Raw genomic sequence first — 18803 nt, forward strand, 5'->3', positions numbered from 1 at the left:
AAAAATGGCCGAATTCAATGGATCCGTCTCCATGGCAACCAAGTGCACGTGTGGAACTTCCGACACCATATTTACTAGTTTTGTACCAAGACACACCTATGGTAAAAATTTCATCAAAATCCGAGACATGTCGTTTCCAAACCCTGATGTAAATTCGTTGGTGCTTACAGAGAATGCGTGATAAGATTTAAAAGTTTTAAGAATGTTATCAACTTTCTTAAAAATAACTATTAAGGATTTTATACGCCGCATTACTAAAAACATCGTGATTTCCTTTTGTTTTAGAAGTTTTTTTTTTGTCACATAAGTTTGGCCGACATTGAAATATTGTCGAGTCGACGTAAAGGAGTAATTAATCACTGTCAATCGAAAAGGTTGAGTTATACTTTAATTTCTCTTTTTAAAAATGGGGATATGTGTCGTTCATGCAGTCCTTCATATAAATGCATTATTATTCAAGGTTTTTTTTTCAAACAGACATTCAATATTTTATAAAGAAATATATGGAGATACAGAATAGTATTCAAGGGCTAAATTCCATTAAACAATCATACAAAATTGGGGAAGGTGTTGAAGGCATATTGCTTCAAACTATTCAAATAAAATGTTTGCACATTGTTTAGAGAGAGATAATTTTGACACATTGACTTCAAATTTTGACATTGTTACATGTATGTCATACACACATATATAAAGGTCTTAACTATGATCGTTTATCGACGCACTGTAATTTTTTTTTAAATAGCATTGTCATTGATGTTTTGTTTATTCCATGACTGATAAAATATATTGTGACTTATTTTATATTGAAACATTTTGAAATGAAGTACTAATGTGTGAAAGTAATTTCTATAAAATCATAAATTGCACTACGTAAGATAATGGTGCATAGCCATTTTTTTCTCTGTTATTGAAATTAAATCTTCGGGGGGGGGGGGGGGGGCTCTTAAAATAGATATGAATACTGCGTATTTCTACAATATAATCTAAGTTTCAATTATTTCTTTTACGGGCAGATAACACATATATGGAGATGTCGTAGTATGCACCATGACTCCATTGATAGTTCTGGTTTTATTTGCCAGTCTGTCTTCTATTGAAAGCTTGGATCGTAAGTTAAAATTCCAAGGTTATGTTTAAAATTCACTTTCTGTTCTCAGTATCAAATTTTTTTTTTGATTTTTATTCTGTTTTTTTTTTAAGTTTGAGGCTTTTTCTATAATAGATATGTTAACATTCAAAATTGAGATTATGATAAGTCAGAAGTGGAAAACAACGTAACGATTTTGTACATACAGGGTTAAACAATGTCTGATATTCATACTTTTTTATTCTTTCAGGTTCCTGTAGAGATATACATGCTTTTGACCAGAAAAGTACAAATGATACATATTGGATACATAACAGAAAAAACCAAACTTATAAAGTTTTTTGTGAATTCCATGACACATTTGGATACACGTATATTTCAAGAAATACAAGAGTCGAAATGAATATTGACGATCTACTAACTACAAAAATGCATGTTAAAATTCGAAAAGTCCAAGACAATGGTTCTCAAATAGAAACTATTCTGAGGAACATCGAACAGTACAAAAACCTTTCGCTTGGTATATTTTACAACAATCACACTGGGTATGCCCTGCCAAGGGATTATTCTAAAATCTTGGCCCCCTATTTGTTTGTGGGTTTTCTGCCGAAAGAGATAGCTAATAACAATAATACCCAGGGATATCGAACAGGAAGCCACGATAAAAAGTTTAATAACTGTGATACAAACCCAAACAGTTATTTTGCGTTGTACTTCAATCCAGGGCAAATATCAAAAGAACCAAAAAATGAATATAATCAATTCATGAAATTTTGGATACCGTCAGGCATTATAGCGGTCCATAATATGCCCTCTGAGTTTTATTTTGACTATGAAATTCACTTTGGGGGATGTGGTGGACTTATTTTTCGCCAACAAAAAGAAAATGAAGATGGAATTTCTATTGGACTAAAATTCGGTATTTACATTTTTCATAATTTTTCTTCAATACATGTGTAGGACTCCAAAGTGCGATGGGACTCCAAAGTCTGATGGTCACGCCAAAGTCCGATGGTCTGCGCCACACCGCGATGGTTTGACACGCCAAAATCCGATGGTGCAGAAAACAATTAACGTTTATGAGGTCATCGTACTACTGCGCAAAAATGCGATGCCGCGCCATGCCAAGACCCGATTGTTTAAAATAAATACAAATAAATATTAAATGCAAAGACTTACCCTAATCTTTTGGATATAGGTGCGAGACTAACATTTATCAGTAGAAAAATGTGTAACAACCATAAGCTAGGTATCTTGGATGGGTGCAAGACTAATCCAAATCAGTCCAATAGTGTGCGAGGACTAACCATAAAATCTCTTGGGTGAGTTCGAAGAAACACATTGGTGTTCAAGAACTAACCCAATCAGTCGAATGATGTACAAGGTCTAACCCTAATAGCTCTGATGGGAGAAAACAATAAGCAAAATCAGTAAAACTGTAAGCGGGACAAATACTAAATCAATGGATGTTGAATGCAGGACAACGCCATGACGTCGGACTATTGTGACGTCATAAACGTTGATTGTTTCCTCGCAGCATCGGACTTTGGCGTGTCAGACCATCGCATTTTAGCGTCGCGTGTCTCATAGGAAACGAGCCATCGGAATAATTCTCCCATTCCACACACGTTGAAATATGACCCCCATAGAAATTTGATCCCTTCTTTTTTATACAATAAATCCTTGTATATGTGTCTCCTGATATTTTTTTCATACTTTCAAATGCAACTAGGGAAATTTATTATGTACTTTAATCCTTTCCAACATATATTTGATTGTATATCTTAAAACTAGCTTCACAATCAATGTATCTGTTAGGATACTGTAGATTGGCAAATAATCACGATGGTTTTAATTTCACTATGTTCGCGATTCATCATTTTTCCGCGAAAATAAACCCATCGTGAATGCTAATATTAGCTATTAAAAATGTTTAAATGATTATAAAAATTTTCTATTAAAACCATCGCGATTGGAACTTTTTAAGAAATCGTGAAATTTTAACATCGTTGAATTAAAACGATTTACAGTATATTTTTGGCTTGCAGAATCCCAATGAATATTTATTCATTGAGAAGCATAAATTTATGATGACTGGGTATATTTTTGGGAGTTTTTTTCATTCAAAGGTTTTATTCCAAAACTGACATCTTATAATGATATTAAAAATTCCTCCAAAACAGGCAAAGATTTACATCTGAGTGAATAATAGTTCAACCTTCAGAGATATAAATAATTTTTTTAAAAATCCCATTTCAACACCTTTTAGCCCACAGAGACCCGACCAATGGTTGCTGTTACATCCCCTTTCTTTTGAGATTTTATAGACACCACTTTTGCAAATAAATGAACTTTTAGTCATGCCATTACTTAGATTTAAAGTCCTAGCACATACCGTCCAAAAGTTAAAGTAAAAGTGTGGAATTGTTGAGTTTTTCAGAATAGATAAAATGTATCACGTCCATGCTAAGAGATAGAGGGGCAATATGAAAACCATCTATCCTTCTGTGTTCAATAATCCAGAAGTGACAAAAATTAAAAATATTACATGATCAGTACATATTGGTCCCTGCCGACAAAGCAGGTAACAACATTTTCTTCGTTTGTAAGGCTCATTATATAAGTTGTATGTTTAGAAGATCTTGGATTTAATTGTACAAGTCGTTATCTACCTTACACTCATAGTTCCCTTTCTAGGGAAAAAATATTTGAAAATCATATGTCAGTTTTGAATATAGTATTACACAGAGCCCAAATGAATTTGAATTATCCTATATAATTTGGATTCCAAACAAAGATACATTGTGGGTTCCAGTAAATGTTCAACCAAACCTCTTTCGTTACTCCTCACAAAGATATTGGCAGTAGTGATGGAAAAACTTCAAGACTATTGCGCAACAATGCATTCAAGAAATTGTGTAACCCAGGATTTTTATATCATTGACAGCTGCTTTTTTAAGTAAAAATGGAACTCGTAAATTTACTTACCTGGTCATTGGTCATTTGCAAAATTATTTTGTGAAAACGCATTCTTATTGCATACACACGTTCTCTGAATTTGACATTAAAGAGATGCTTGAGTTACGGATTGAAAATATCTATGTGGTTTTTGAAGACCAGGTATTTCAACAATATATAGGAATTCCCATGGGTACCAATAGAGCTCCGTTATTAGCAGATCTATTTTTATATTCATAAGAAGCAGAATTTGTGCAAAATCTAATGCGTGAAAAAAAAACCACTTGCTGTGGCCTTCAACTCGACATTTAGATATATCGACGACGTATTGTCAGTTAACAATGGCATTTATTCCTACGTCGATACGATATATCCTGGTGAGCTTGAGATGAAAGATACCACATAGTCTGACACATTTGTTTCATACTTGGATATTTTACTTGAAAAAAAAAACGTTAATGGTAATCTAACAACCAAGCTATAAGATAAACGTGATGACTAAAAATTTTCTATTGTCAATTTTCCTTGCTTGTGCAGCGGTATACCTTCATCACCTGCATACGAAGTGTATATATTTCAGTTGATTCGATACGCAAGTGCGAGCTCTAGGTATGAACAATTTTTGAAACGAGGTAAATTATTGACAAGCAAGTTGATGAAACATGAATATCAGCAGTCTCGTTTAAAGTCATCATTTCGAAAGTTCTATGGTCGATACAATGACTTTGTTAGAAAATACAATTTATGATTAATTCAAATACTGACTGACGTTTTTCATACTTATTAGTAGCCCATTATTTACACACTGAATTGTCGACGGATTTTTTTTTTGTTATTTCCCGATCATGACAAGGAGCACACGACGGGTGTGAGCGGTCAGCCGGCGATGCTCACTCCCCCATGGCATCTGATCTCACCTCTAATGTTTTTGAGGCCCATGTTTGTTCTGCTCCTATTTTGTTTTGTTTTATGGACTTTGATATTGAACACTGTTCTTTATCTCCATATCCTTCTTGTGTAAAAGTGTGTCAAACTCCACGGTCAATGTCAACATTGATTGTAAATAAAAAAAGGTCTTGTCACAGAAATACACCCGTGAAATATGAAAACTATAGCCCACCCAGTTTAAGTTACGGGCAAGGTTTTTGCGGACAAGTATACAAACAGACAGACGGACAGGTAAAAAAAACCCAAAACTATATACCCCCCGAAACTTCGTTTACGGGGACATAAATATAACATGTAAAATGACAACTTTTTCATCATCCAAATTTTTTTTCTCTATTGGTAAAAAAACTCCTTAAATCACCATAAGTATTTTACTAAGTACATGATAGAACAGGAAAAACGATACTACACGTGCCTATTTTTGGAGAGACGAGCACTGAAACTTCATTCATAAGAAATCAAATATCTTTTTACGAATTTTTTGAGCTAGAACCTTTTTCGTACCATTTTCAAAAGTATTAATAAAAACGTAAAACTTTTGAAAAATTATGTATCCCGGGTAAAATCAAAGAGATTTATAACTAGAGCAAAGCTCGTTGCAAAGCAACGAGTAGGTCTTCCGTCCTGTTTGACCGGAAGTGACTTTTATTTTTAAAAAAAGAGAAATGACGTCTCTAATGATTTAAATCTTCCAAATCTATGTTGAAAATTGCAAAAGTAAGCCATTTTTTGCTACTTCCTGTTTGACCGGAAGTGACGTCGATGGACGGAAAATTAAGTTTCATGCTTCCAGTGACAAATATTTCCCCAAAACATGTCAAAAATGGCAAAAATATGCAGTTTCGGACTACTTCCGGTTTGGTCGGAAGTGATGTCACAGGACGTATTTTGATGATATCAGTAGATTTTACCAGAGATTTTCAACAACTTTGCTTCTTTGATGTATAACAAATTCTCAATACTTTTTGAGGTATCTGAAAAAAAACTTTTGGCTCTCTAGATCCCTTAATTTAGGGGTCAGCCCTTTTTCCAAGATATCATTTGAAAGATCTTCTAATTCTGCACAAATTATGTTCTATATATTTTAACAAAATATTTTTAGTTTAGAAGATAAAAAGCAAAATATGAGTAATTTTTGGCTCTTTTAAGCGTTCTAATTTTTGACCCCTATATAGCGCCATTTTGAATAGAGAAATCGAAAACAAAAACCGATGTGCACAACTTCAATCCTTCTATTATCTAAAATCAGTAGAATTTCTGCTCCAACTTAAGCCGTCCCTGAGCCTTTATCTGGAAACGAAAGCCTATAGATTTTCGTTTAAAGGGAAGTAACTCAAAACCGGAAGTGACTTTTTGAAATTTTAGACAGCATTCCGATAGAGTCCAGTAACTTCTAGTACCTCTGAAAATTTGAACGAAATCAATTGAGAAATGAGTGAGTTATGAGGCTTCAAAGTTGGCGTCTAGGAAGTAGAAGAAAAAAAAAAGAATAATAGTCTTGACCATCAGAATCAGTAGAAGGTCTTCCGTTGGAAACGGAAGACCTTAATTAATTAAAAGCGGAAATCTTTTTTGACACCAGTAGAAATGACCCATACTACCCATAGTCCTTAGCGTCTCCGTACACACAGATTTGAGATTTCGTTTGGTACAAACGAACTTTGGCAGAAATTTTGAAATGACCTTTTTTTAAAAGTAAAAAAGGCAACTGTGAAATTTAACTTACTGTATAAAATGTAATAAATGTTTCTATGAATTCTACATGTAGTATATTTGCTCTTATAGATTTAGTTAGAACATATTATTATTGTTATCCTTTAGTGGGGATGAAACAGTTTGTATCATTAAAGTAAGGGACATGTATTTCATAGCTTTGATTTCGTTTTTTTTAGCTTAAAGGCTTTCAGCAATTTTAAAAACACTTCAAAGCATAGGGCAGCTTGATATTAGCCGTATGCATTCACCTAACAAGAATATTCCTACGAAAAGAAATTGTTTTTGCATCAAAAAATGACAAGGGGTCATTATTCTACGGGGTCAATTTTCTACAATGCACACGGAGAAAAATGACCCAAAGCCATGATTTCTACAGAAAAGTGTGTCATTTTTCTATGTAAAATATTGACCAGGGGGTCAAATTTCTACGTAGAAAAATGACCCCCGGTCAATATTCTACGGGGGTCACTTTTCGTCATTCCGGGTCAAGTTAAACTGCATTTTGATTTCTAGGAATTCTCTATAATGATAATTATTTAAACTATCTTACATAAACTAAGTATATAGTATGAATAATTTTATCATTATTGCCATTATTAAATTTGGTTAAATATGTAAAAGCAAAGCCCCTTTTTCCCTATATTTGTATTGTTTGTGGAGTACGTTTTAAGATCGATTACCGTTCAATATCTTTGATTTCTTTTTACAACCACGAGAGAATCGAAAGACTAACATTTTATGTTTTAATTTTATGATGAACTTCTAAAACAATGATATAAATCTGAAATAATTTGAGATGCAAAAAATGTTTTTTTTTTTGTTTTTTTTTTACAGATTATTATACTTCATGCTTAAGTTCACCGTGTTTTAATGAAGGCAGTTGCAGAGCAATTTCTGACACTGATTTCACCTGTGACTGTAAATATGGGTATACCGGAGAATTATGCGATGTTTTAAGTAAGTATGTGTACAGGCATTCATCTTTGAAGAGTATTATGTGTATTTTAAAATGCCCAAAAATTGTCATGCTTCGAGCTCATTTCTGCCCAGATTGATCTCATGTGACAAGCTATGCTGATATTATGCGTCAATAAAATTAATGAAATTAAGATTTCTTCCAAATATTATAAGCGGTAAAGTAACTTTCCATCTGAGTCAAAAGAAAAATTTATAAATCTTAAACCATAAATTAATAGCGTAGTTAGCGTAAAAAATATAATTATATTTCGTTGATCTCGCGAGAGGAAGTGTTGGAAGGGATTTGAGTGGCGCTGTTGGCAGCAAGTCGTATAGTGCCATATTCATGGGATTCTACCCGACAAGACAATATAAATCTAAAGTAAAGGGTAATTAAGTTTCCGATTTTATTAATAAGAGAATTTAATTCAATGATGGAAAATATTTACATAGAGGAAATGCATGCGCGGAACAAGGGCGGAATTAGCCAGTATTGCGTAAGGGCTCCAAGATGACATGTACACTTTCACAATCTAAAATTCAGATACAAATCTCGAATTGAAACATTTATTTATTTTTCTTTTTTTTTTTTCTTTTTACGATAGAGAACGTTAAAACAATCAAAGTAAATACCTAGTCTTCTAAAAGAAATTTACAAGAATTTATTCTTGCGTATGTCTAAAATAGTTTTATGTCTTTGTTCTCTAAGCCCAAGGTCCTATATGTAATCTGGGGATTCTTCATCGTAACCATAGCTCTTTGTCATCGGAATATGTGTATTACGAATTCGACGAACAAACTCATAAGTCAACGCTCTCCGCAGAAAAAGCACTGGATTCCAAATATTACAATCACGAGTGGGATTGCGCTGGATCCCTGGATAAGGAAAGTTACAAAGAGGCTTGGTGGCAAGTGACGCTTACTTCTACCTCAATGATCTACAAAATGAACTTCGTCTTTCGGGAGAACAGTATGTGCATACAATTTATAAATGATTGACAAACGATGTTAGTTTTTTTTTTACATGTGTTTTATCCAGTGATAATATATACAAAACGATAAAATGTGTGATATAAGATTCAATTTGTTTTCCTTAATTGAAGGTTTATGTGTAAGAAGAAAGATTTATAAAAAAAAAAACTTGAAGACCTTTCACAGAGTTTGTGTTCAGTGCATCATTTTCCCCCACACTGAAAAAATGACATCAGTCTTTATATATCAATACTAAATTCTTTAGCTTTCCATTTTTGAAATTCACTAAATTCATTTCTTGGTCGTTCTAGAGAAAAAATGCAGATAGTCTTCCGGGCCTACATCTACATAAACGTACGAAAGCCCAGAAGGCTCATTCGAGATTCGAGTTTCAAAGTACGAGATTCGAAATTCGAAATTCGAGTTTCGAGATTCAAGATCCAAACTAACCAATCAGAAGCGAGTTTCAAAGTACGAGATTCGAAATTCGAGATTCGAAATTCGAGATTCGAAATTCAAGATCCAAACTAGCCAATCAAAAGCGGGTTCAACATTTGATTACTCCCCTTTATTATGTTTTTACTATGAAGAAATCGTTTGAAATAATTATAACAAATGGGTCATTTAATTATATTACAATGCAAGAAAGTGTGTAAATAATATATTTTAGAAGGAAATTTTAATAATTTTTGGATTTTTGATCAGAAAGATATACTTCAATCTATATTATAGCTTCTTAAATATTAAAAAGATTACTTATATCATGAGTATATATATATATTTGTATTGTCTTCTAAACTTAATTTTTATGTATTTCCCCGCATAAGAAAACCAAATGTAATTGTGGACAGGGCACCCCCCCCCCCGCGATATCCAACCCGTATTTGACTTTTTTTCACAACATATATCTAATACACTTATTCATCGTGTGTTCAATGCCAAAAAAAATCGTAAAAACCCAGAATAATCGCTCAACACAAAAAATACCCCACTATAAACTATAAGAGAGAAAATATGCCACAAGCACTCCAGTTTGTTTACGTTGTACGCCCGCTGCTATTTCTAGGTATAAAACCATGCATTTATTTTAACTTAAAATGTTGCTTAAAATTAACTATCTCTACATATATTTCTGTCTTAGTCCATGCTATCGGATTGACTCTGCATCTCGTAATAATCCCACATTTTCTCCTTAAATGACACCTCTCTTGTATAGTGGGGTGGGGTAATGTATAGTGTTTTTTTTTTTTTTTGGTTAAACGATTATTCTGGGGTTTTACGCTCGTGATGTTTTCGTATTGTACACATTAATAAGTGTAATAAACATATTTGTTAAAAAAAAAATGTCCAGTAAGCCCTGGTATTGAATATCGAGGGGGGGGGGGGGGGAGGGGGGAGGGGTCCTGTCCACAAGTACCTGTGGTTTTCCTATGCGCGGAAATACAAAAAAAAGAAAAATAAGTGTAGAAGATAATACAAAAATATATATACTCATGATACATGTAATCTATTTAATATTTAAGAAGCTATAATATAAATTGATGTATATCTTGTTGCAAAAATCCAATAATTATTAAATTTCCTTCTAATATATATAAAACAACCTTTTTTGCATTGTAATTTAATCAAATGACCCATTGGTTATAATTATTTTAAACGATTTCTTGATAGTAAAAACATAATAAAGGGGAGTAATCAAATGTTGAATCCGCTTTTGATTGGTTAGTTTGGATCTTGAATCTCGAAACTCGTATTTCGAATCTCGAATTTCGAATCTCGTATTTTGAATCTCGAATCTCGAATGAGCCTTCTGGGCTTTCGTATAAACGAGAAGTAGTTTGGGGGAAATAAGCTAAGTTTCTTTATCGGGTTGTCCAAAACCAGTGTTTTTAGTTCGTGTATTCTCTTTCGTAATAAAATTCGAAGAGAGAGGAGATAAAACGGTTGTGCCAGCATCCCAAATTATCTAAAATATTGTTTATAATTATGATTTCTCCTTATTTTAGTATCCCGACATGCTGGATATTTTGTCTTTATAACAAGTCGGACTGTAAGGGCAAGTGAACTTACCTCTTTTGAGCCAGTGTACCACGATAAGGAACCCAGTGTCAGTCATCAGAACACTATCATTTTTCCCGAGGGACAGTCCGGTGTACAAGTGTTCCTGTACGTCAATACATCCGCACGGTTGGTGATGATAGAGCCTTGCGAGGTGGAAATTTACGGTGATTGTCTTTTAATTCCAAAATATGGTTTATTGACAGATGGTGTAGTACCTTATAACCAATACGTTCTTGTAAGCAAGATTTCTAATTAACGGTGCTCCCTCTTCTTTCTGTCATCCATCTATTTATATCTCTTGGAAAATTTGAAATTGCAAACTTTTACCAAAATTAACGGCATTAAAACGTACGATTTTTATCTTTATATCCAATCATTCCCCACTTAAAACTGATTTTTTGAGCTATATTTACAGCTGGTTTTTCAATAAAAATGGAATTCGTAAACTCATCTTGTCATTGGTCATTTTCAAAATTATTTTGTGAAAAACAATCTGATTGCACACACAGGAGCTCTAAAATTGATATTCAAAAGATGTTTGAGTTTCTGATTGACAATATCTGTGTGGTTTTTGGAGACTAAGTTTATAACAGTCTATTGAAATCCTGAATGAGTACCTATTTTGACCCGTTATAAGAAGACTGTTTCTGTGTTCATGAATATGAAGCAGAATTTGTACAAAATTTACACTGAATAGAAAACACTTGCTGTGGCCTTCAACTCGACGACATATTGTCAATTACATTCTTATTTCCATTCTTTTGTCGATACGAATTATTCCGGTGAGCTTAAAATAAAAAAATACTTCAAAGTCTGACACATTTGTTTCATATTCAGAAATTTTACTTGAAAAAGACATAAATGGTAATCTAACAACCAAGCTTTATGAAATACGAGATTACTGTAACTTTTCAATCGTCAACTTCCCTTACTTATGCAGCAATACACCTTTATCAACTGCATGCAGGATTTATATCTTACAGTTGATTCGATACGCATTAGTATGCTCTAGGTATGAACAGTTTTTAAAACGAGGTAAGTTATCGACAAACACATTTCTGAAACAAGAATATCGGCAGTTTCGTTTAAAGTCATCATTTCGTACGTTCTATGGTCGATATATTGACCTTGTCAGCATATACAATTTATCATTAAGTAAAATCCTGACTGACGTTCTACATTCTTATTGTAAGGTCATTATATAGACACCGAATTGTCGACAGATTTTCCCGCTATTTCCCAGTCATGACAAGGTGCACACGGCGGTTGTGACCAGTCTGCAGGAGATGTTCACTTCTCAATGGCACCTGGTCCCATCTCTGATGTTTTGGATGTCCGTGTTTGCTTTCATCCCATTTTAATTTGTATTCTTTAATGGACTTTTGAGCTTGAATACTGTTTGATATTGATTATATAATCTCGTAATCTCCATATGTTTCCTTGATATCTCCATTTATTACATACTTAGTAATAAATACAGGATTTTTGCATATGCGATATGCCTGACGTCACAATAGCCCTACTAACCCTGCAGGGCTGATATGGATTTGCTTGGCAGATATGGATTTGCGGGGCTGATACGGATCAATATCACACCCCTGGAAAATTAAACCTAAAAAAACAGTACTTGTGATCATACACATATTTTGGGGGTTACACGTTCTCTTAATTTTAACTTTTTCAATTAAAAAATCAAAGTACTGCGAGTACTGACAGTGTCATCAAGGAATATCAACACTTATTTTCTGGCATCGGATGTTTGCCAGAAGAATATGACATTAAAGTGAATCCAAACGTTATAACACGTCCACGAAGAGTTGCACACCCATTAAAACCGAAAGTCAAGGAAGAGTTAGACAGGATGGTTAGTGAGAAAGTCATCACGAAAGTAGAAAAACCAACAGCATGGGTTAATCCGATCGTCATTGTAGAAAAACCCACTGGAAAAGTAAGAATTTGTTTGGACCCAAGGGACTTGATTCGCGGAATTCAACGTCAAGATTATCCGCTGAAAACAGTTGAGGAGGTAACCGCAACAAGAGATGCAAAAGTTTTCAGTACTCTTGATGCTGCCTCAGGATTTTACCAAATCAAGTTGTCAGAGAGGAGCACTTGGGTGACAACATTTAATACTCCTTACAGGCGATACAAGTTTGAACGTCTACCCTGCGGAATTTCTAGTGCGCCGGAAATTTTTTCAGAAAACAATATCGCAAATCTTTTCCGACATTGATGGGTGTAGTACTTAACTGATGACATTTTGATTTATGGACGGAATCAAGAAGAACATGAGCAGAGACTTTCAGCTGTGTTAGCAAGAACACAAGAAGTTAACTTGAGGTTCAACAGACAAAAATGTAAACTCAGCCAGTCAGAAGTGAAATTCGTAGGTCATGTGTTTGGACCCGTTGGATTGAAGCCTTGTCAAAATAAAGTTCAAGCGATAATTGAAATGAAGTGTCCGGAAAGCAAGAAAGACCTACAAAGATTCCTGGGAATTATTAACTATTTAGGAAAATTCATATCCAATATGTCAACAGTGAACATACCGTTGCGTCAACTTCTAGAAAAGAATGTTGAATGGCATTGGACACAGACACACCGACGAGCGTTGGAGGAGTTGAAAAGTGCAATTACTCATGCACCTGTTCTCAAATACTATGACGTGTCAACTCCAGTAAAAAATTCAGCAGATCCTTCTTCTGTAGGACTGGGAGCATGTCTTCTACAAGGATATCAACCGATAGCTTATGCGTCGAGATCGTTAAATTCAGCCGAACAGAACTATGCTCAGATTGAAAAAGTGCTACTCGCTATTGTGTTTGGACTCATTAAATTTCATGATTACGTGTATGGGGAAGTAGTGGACATAGAAATGGACCACAAACCATTGTAAAGCCTTTACAAAAAGCCATTATCCAATGCACTACTGAGATGGCAGAGAATTATGTTAAGAATCCAGAAATACGACTTGAGAGTAAAGTACTCACCAGGAGGAACACTTCACATAGCCGATATTCTTAGTCGCGCAGCATTAAGAGACGTCGAATAAGAAGATGACTTTGAGGTTCATATACTAGAGAACAAACCGATAACATGTGAAAATGTGGAACGATTCCAGGCTGAAACTGCAAAGGACGAAATACTTGGGAAACTGATGAAAACCGTGATTAATGGTTGGCCAGAATCCAAGCAGAAAATTGATCCAGAGTTAAATCTGTATTGGAACTTCAGAGATGAGATCAACATATCTGACCGACTTGTGTTCAAGGGCGATAGAATCATTACTCCATTATCTATGCGTCATGAAATGTTGAAAAGAATTCATCTAAGACACATGGGGATTGAAAAAAGCTTAAGCAGAGCACGAGAATTACTTTACTGGCCTGGGATGAGTCAACAAATTCAAGACCTTGTAGAACAGTGTGAAATTTGTAATAAACACAGAAATAAACAGCAGAAACAACCACTCTTATAACATGAAGTGCCTAACCGATCATGGCAAAAAGTGGCCCTGAATCTTTTCCATTTGAATGGAGACTCTTATCTAGTACTTGTTCTCTAAGGGTCAATGTTACAGGATACCAAAAGTCTGACAGTTATCAAATGTTTCCGTCAAAACTTTGTTAGAAATGGCTTTCCAGAAACACTCGTTAGCGACAACGGACCAGAGTATTCAAGCTACGAACTTCAAGCTTTTGCTAGAAACTTCGGTTTCAAGCACATCACATCATCTCCAAAGTACACCCAGCGCAATGGACTTACAGAGAGGACCGTACAAACAGCCAAAAAAGCCATTGAAGACCATCAAGATCCGTATTTATCTCTTTTAGAGCTTCGCAATACACCACTTCCTGGTGTGGTACTTTCACCTGTGCAACTTCTGATGGGTCGCAGAACCAGATCTTTCATTCCAGACAAATCGTCACTCTACACACACAACAACTTCCCTGGGAATCCATCAGGAAAAATCTACAATTTAAACAGCAGAGGCAAAAACACTACTATGATGGAAATGCCAAAGCAAGAACACCATTTCAAAAGGAGACGTAATTAGAATTCGTTCATATCAGCTATCATCAACTTCATGGAATCCAGTACAAGTCGTCAAACAATGCGAGGAACCAAGTTCCTACAATGTAAAATCAGGAAACCGCATATTCAGGAGAAATCACAAGGATTTAGTGAAAACCAAGGAAAGGAGTGTTCCAGAAAATTCTAGGGAGGAAGAAGACGAAGTAGTGATCATTCAACCAATGCAGGCAGATTCAACGAATACAGATTCGAGGAGTGTTATCGGTGGTAAAGAGTCGTGTCAGCCAGTAAAGGCAGTGAAAAGTGAAAGTGTCAAAATATGTGAAAATAATGAAAATGTTAAAATTTCAAATCCTAAAGTCCGATTTACGAGGTCGGGAAGAGCGTCAGTGTTACCGGCAAGCTACCAAACTTAATACTTGTAATGATTTCAGTGTTTGTTAGTCTATATGTATGGACGTTTCCAAACTCTTATTTTCTGTTTAAAGTTAATTCATGTGTCCAGTGATGATTTGAAATGCTGCGGATTTCTTTTAGAAATGTTTTATTGTTATCATCTTATGAGTAATTAAAATACACAGAAATCTATATTCGGAAATTTCAAATTTACAGTATATTTATTTTGTGGTGGGATTCTCTGATTTGTAAAACTGTAAACGCACAAATATCTTAAAAAGGGAGATGTTACAAGATTTACAGAGTTATGCCGCTTGTCCTGTGAACTGTATTGTCCTTGTAATTGTGACGTCATGTAATGTGTATTAAAGATGACAACTGTGCACAAGTGCTGTTGAGAATCTTACAATCCTGTATCAGCCCTCGACCAATATCAGCCCACGGGCCTTCGGCCCTCTGGCTGATATTGGTGTCTCAGGCTGATACAGGATGTGATATGGAAAAGGGTATATATTATTCTCTATATATTTCATGTTTATGTTTGTATTGAAACACTTTTATTTCAAACAAAAAGATGTTTTAAATATTAAAACCTTTTCAATGCTCTCTAGTTTTTAAATCTCGAAAACACTCGTTATTTCTGAAAAAATAAATATTTTCCTTCCTAGATATTCATGTGGCAATGCAAACACTTTTCATTCATAAACAGATGTGTTTATGTGTTTTTGAAGGTTTGATTGACAATAGAATTTTTTTCAGGTTGCGTTGAAGATGGTGTCGATAAATGTTCATGCACAAACGAAACAATATATGGTAAGGACACTGATAATAGAGAGAATAGATTATTGTTAACAAAAAATTTGTAAACCAAACAAACAATATATCACACAGTCGCATGTTGAGAAACAGTTCTTAAAATAACAACATCTTAAAAAATTATAATTAATAAATATCATTTAACCTGTAAGCCTCAAATTTTCAGGAAAGAAGCTTAAATAATTAAAGATATATATATATATATACTCAATTCATTCAGGTCCTTGGAGTACTGCTGTAGTGTTTAATACTGGATCCCTAGCTCTCACTTGTAATAGTAAATACCTGTCCATAATGAATCTGTCGGAGTTCGAAAGGTCACAGTTTGTTTCAATACTGGAGAAATGTGATGGAAAATCTCAGTGCTCCATAGAAACTTCTCACATTCAGCACAAATTAATCAGCTTCTACTGTCAAGGTAGGTATATATGATCTGTGTCTTATAAAAATGTTTATAATAGGAGGTTGTGACGTCAGACCGTGTGTTAAATGTATAGGAAGAGTATATTTGAGAAAACTGAGTTTTTTGACTGATGGTGACAAACTTGTTGATTTTATAATTAAGTTAACAAGTCATATTTAAATAAAAAGTCACATTTTAACCTAAATAGCACTTATAAGAAACATTACATATGATATGTATTATATGCTGATCTTGAAATTTTTATTTTTGAATATCCCTGGTAGTGCATGTTTATTTTACGTCATTTTGTAGATAAATGTGAGAATGAAAACATTACAAACGCTGTTCTCAAACATCATATGGTAGATGATTTGGCGTTACAGTATCTGTATGATGTCAGAGAAAACTTCACTGCGCTCCTAAAGTCACGTGTCTACGATTGTTTAGAAGGTTATGTACTGACACGAGGTAATCTAACGCTTGAGTGTCAGAGAGAGGGGCAATGGCTCGGAGATCCGCCAGTTTGTAATGGTCAGGGTTTCATTGATCATCCAAAGCTAACTGAAAAAAAATATAGCTCTTTTAGCACGTATTTACTAATTTAAATATATTTATATGTCATTCTAACACATAAACAAATAAGCAAATAAAAACATTTTTTAGTTGATTTGGACATGTAACTTTGTTCAGATTATTTAAATTATTTGTTTTTATAGTCACCTGCCAGGACCCCACCCATGAGAACAGTACAACTCTTCGTGAAACACGTTCATTTCCATTCTATTTCGAGGGTTATAATGTGACTTACACGTGTAAAAGAAACCATCGTCACTCTGGCGGGGATCTTACCAGATTCTGTAACGGAAGTGGCAACTGGACAGGAGAAAAGCCTGTTTGTAAACGTGAGTCAGAAAAACCGTCATCAAAATAAAGATCTTACATATTCTTTTTGAATGCTGTGTATATCATTTTTTTTCTCTACATAGGTTGTAAATGTCCCTGTAATAGGGTCCGATCCCAAAATTTCATCAAAGACCCTGTGGTACTCAAGAATCGAATTAAAAAACTGAAAAAAGAACTGAAAGTGAAAATGGAAAATCTTTCCTCAACTTTGAGAAGTAAGACATGTGCCAAGGACGACAGGAAGTCTTCAACCGGCATCGGCTCCATTCTGGCAGGTGGAATTATCACGTTTGTTGTGGTCCTCGTTGTTATAAGTACTTCCGTTGCTCTACAGACAGATTCGACATGGACCATAGCATGTGAATGATCCTAAAGACAGATTCTTTATGGACCGTGGTATGTTTCTGCTTTACGAACAGATCCGTTATGGACAAAGACTGTTACTGTTACATGTTAAGACCTGAACATCTGGTTTTTATAATTTGTTTCTTTGTTTTAATTTTGTTGTTGTTGTTTTTTTTTCTGCTTTGTTGTGTTTTGTTTTGGGTTTTTTTATATACCATAATAATTTTATTTTACAGACAGACCTTTTGAACAAAAGAGTATTTTTGCTCCATGGTCAGAATCATTTAGTATATTAAAATGCTACTCCTCTACGACAGATCTGTTACGAACCTAAATTTTTCACTTCTCTACCAAAAAAATCCGTTTTTGAACCTGTTTAGACATTTTTACGAACCTATGGACTATTTCTAACTTCTGCAAGAGGATTCTTTCCGGTTCGATAGAGCCCGAAGACTCACTTGCACTATTACAAATCTGATGGTGCATGTGCTTTTATCAATTCATAACTTTTCAGTGGAGAATTTTTTTCTATTTTGAGACACTAATTAGCTTTTTGTCAAGGTAAGAATACAATATATTTTTCATGGATAAAAACACTTTTTCGTGTTATTCATGGGCTGTAAAGGTAAAGAAAATCGGAAAATTATGGAAAGGACAACATTAAATAAAGTTTACGTTCCTTTTTCTTAAAAGAATGATTCAATTTCAAGGAGAGATATGAAGAGGAAAAAAGCACAAGGGGTTCCGATCTTTCAGTACGCTACAGATATTCATTTCTTTTCTGAATTTTGTCGAAGTTTATTCCCAGAGCATTCAGTTAAATATCAAACAAAAGATCTGAACACTTTGTCAGATAGACTTAATATTTTAAAAATATACTAAAGAATCGTTCTAGAAAAAAAAGGCAATACTGTAGTAGTTTTTCCGCGTTAAATAAATTAATGTAAGTGGTCATTTGCCACAGGGTTCATTGAATATATCTAAAGCTTGTGGCAATTGAAAAAAAACATAATCCGTCTTAATTTTCTCCCCTCGAATTTGATTCCGCAGAATGTAAACCTCACAAAGCACTTACAATAATTTGGAACCTTACCTCCCATTTTTTTTTACTAAATCAGAGATATGATGAATCATTTGTGAAGACTATAAGAACAACATTATATGGTTCCAAGCAGACAAGACTTGCAACTTTTAGCTACTATG

General features: G+C 34.3%; 1 pseudogene; it reads left to right on the top strand.

The window, feature by feature from the left end:
• The first annotated feature begins 1046 nt into the window (after positions 1-1046).
• Positions 1047-17611, top strand: LOC134261679 (uncharacterized; annotated as a pseudogene).
• The last annotated feature ends 1192 nt before the right edge of the window (positions 17612-18803 follow it).

The sequence above is a fragment of the Saccostrea cucullata genome, unplaced genomic scaffold (genome assembly GCF_032062105.1).
Source record: "Saccostrea cucullata isolate Sc308-1 unplaced genomic scaffold, CSIRO_AGI_Scuc_v1 ctg11894, whole genome shotgun sequence".
NCBI classification, from domain to species: Eukaryota; Metazoa; Mollusca; class Bivalvia; order Ostreida; family Ostreidae; genus Saccostrea; species Saccostrea cuccullata.